Source organism: Syngnathus typhle, linkage group LG13 (assembly GCF_033458585.1).
Source record: "Syngnathus typhle isolate RoL2023-S1 ecotype Sweden linkage group LG13, RoL_Styp_1.0, whole genome shotgun sequence".
NCBI lineage: Eukaryota > Metazoa > Chordata > Actinopteri > Syngnathiformes > Syngnathidae > Syngnathus > Syngnathus typhle.
The window spans coordinates 10,454,315-10,457,217 of NC_083750.1; positions in this window are offsets into that span (position 1 = coordinate 10,454,315).

Consider the following 2,903-nt stretch of genomic DNA (forward strand, 5'->3'; position numbering starts at 1 on the left):
CTCGCTCGCCACTAATTAGGATCCAGGCTAGCGGCCACTTTCTTCCATTATCGATCACTGGCCAGAGAAGTATTTGTCTCTCGTATGGAACACAATCACAAGCCCTTCAGAGGCCTGTTTATCGGCGCTTGTTTATGTCAGTTGGAATTCCGTATTTTCGACGTGAATGATGATGTCATCCACGTGCAAGCACATTTCCTGCAGGGCTTCTATGCGAGCGTGGGACGGCATTCCATCTTGTTTGGCCAGCGCCGTACAAGCGGCCGGCGTGACCTTGCCTTGCCGCCCGTGAGCTGTCAAGTAGTCTATCAAAAGATGAATTACGTCTGAATCGCAGCTTTGGCAGGTAATGCAGGTTGAGGTCGCACAGAACCACGCCGGCCGGGAGCAGAGGGATAAGATGTGGATCTTTTTCCTTCCCTGATTTTTGTTTTTTCTTTTCTGTAATTGTGTTTTTGTTTACAGATGTGACAAATGGAGTCGTTCGTTTTCATGCTTAAAGGTGACCTATGCTTCTTTTCACAATTTAAATAATCCCCATCTATGTACGTGACAATATTCCCCCAAAGATCAAGCACACTTTATACCCTCGAGTTCTCGACTTGCTGAAATGAGTTGAAAAGGGTGAAGATGGACGCCGGGCTCCATGCTGCTTAGCCAATGGTGAGCAAGGATTTCATTTCATTCATTCATCTGTGCATTTCATGTGGTTGCATTTAAATGTAGCCGTCCCCCCCGCCCCCCCTACTGTACTTTTGCCGGCATGTGTGTGAACCCGCACGGGCTCACTGCACCTTCTCAAGCAGTAGCGGCGAGTTAAGTGGCCACTTCCTTCCTCGCACATTTTAATTAAGAATGACTCCAGCTCATTCGCAGTGTGCCGACGTTTCCTCCCAGGGGTCTTTTTCTGGCGGCTGTTTCATTTGCTGGTGTCGAGTCAAAGTGTCTGCAATTTTCAGGGCACGGGACGCTTGGGCCTGGACACGCACACACGCTCGCACACTGGTCTCTCCTGGACCGTATTGATTAGGATCAGGTGCTTCCAGAGTCCAATCATGTCGGTTTGAATTAAGGCCTACACACAAATTTCGTGACTGAGGAAAATAACAAGGCGATGCTTTCGAAATGGGAGCCCGGCAGGAGGAGATGCGAGTGTCTCCTTCTTGCCCTTGGTTTGGCCCTTGGAGGCATCAAACTCCCACGGCATCCCCCTCTCGTCTTTTGCGCTCAGGGAGGGGGTGAGGAGGTGTGTGAACGTGCACTTAAACCCGAAGCCAGCCAAAGTGCACCGAATAACACTTTTTGATGTCATTCACGGGGTCCACCCCCCCAAACCTGCTCACCTTCACATTAGCACATCGGGATCCACCTGTCAATCAAACGCACGTGAATGTCATCTGTCCAACACATTGTGGCGGATGTCTTATGAAACGGAAAAAAAAAACGGTCGTTAGTAAGATTTGTTTTGGATGGAGGGGGGGGCACTCCTCCCGCACAGCGGGAATATTGAAACTCCAATGAGGCGATGATGACATCAAAATCAATGCAAGATTAATCACGCAGCGGTCAAGCGGCTAAAAATAACAAAGCGTTTTTGTTCCATTTCCATATCACCTTGGTGGCGGCTGACAACAGTGTCCCTGTCAAAACCGCACCATTAGCATAGCGCTAAAAGCCTTGTCAAATGCTAGCGTCAAGTGTGTGCTCACCATGTTGGCCCTGAAGCAAAATAGATCTGTCTTTTTATACAAAAGTAGTGCTTTCAAAAATTTTTTTATTTACAATTGAGTTCATTTGAGCCTCACTTTAAACAGACATATTATGGCTGACCAAAATGTTTTTCTTCCAAGTAAAGGTTCTGCTTAGAGAAAACCATCTGAAAGGTGTGACTAATTTTCACTTTGACATTGCAGACTATTTTTAGATGTTTTTTTTTTTTTTTGGAACTGCTTTTTCACTCCTGTGTGTTTCTCTTTTCTGTGATCCCATCGGTACAGCAGAGTTGGACCCGTGTGAATGGAGGAGAATGAAATCGAGAGGGGGGGGGGGGGGGGGCAACAGAAGGCACAAGTGTCCTTGGAACCAGGCTGGACTTGTGCATGGAGCATCCATCTGTCAACTTTGTTGCTCCCTCAGTCTGTGCCTGCCTGGTGACTAATCTTGTGGTAATGAATGAAACAAGAGCCCATGATTCTGGTGCTGCCAAAGCGGAAATGATCTCGTTCCGTACACGGATGCATGTAGCCTTCAAACGTGCTGCTCTTAACCTGACACTTGAGAACATATTTATAGTTTTCATATATATCACCATTTTGTTTATGTTTTGGACTTTTTATTCCAACTCCTCTAAGGTCAGCAAATGCCAGTTTATCATGGGGGATTTGTTCCAGAGTAGTTTTTGCCTATTATTCCCATTATGATCACTCAAGGGTTTCCTTGATTTTTATTTGTTGTGAATTTCTTTTTTATCCTTTGAGCCAAAAGTCATTTACTACAGATGCCGCTTTTACAGTCAATATACTCAGCCCGTGATGTTCAGTATAAAACTTGATCCCTTCGAATGTAATGTAAATTGACAGTCAAAAAACATGATTAATAATATTATTGAAAATTCAATAATTTATTAAGAATTAGTATTACTAGCCAAACTAAAGGTCCCCGGATTATGTTTGCATGGTGACTCTTTGGTCCCACGACTTTTCTTTCCCCACTTATGTTCATGCGTGATGGATGCGAGCAGGAAACGATCATGTTGAGCAGATGCGACCATTCTAATCGTGGAAAAAGGCGTGTAGGTGGCAGACAAGGGAGTGAGAGAAAGCTAGGGACGCTGCGTGGACAGTCCCATTATTATCATCTTGAGACTTATCGTCGGCCTCGCACTGCGCACGCGTGATCCCAGC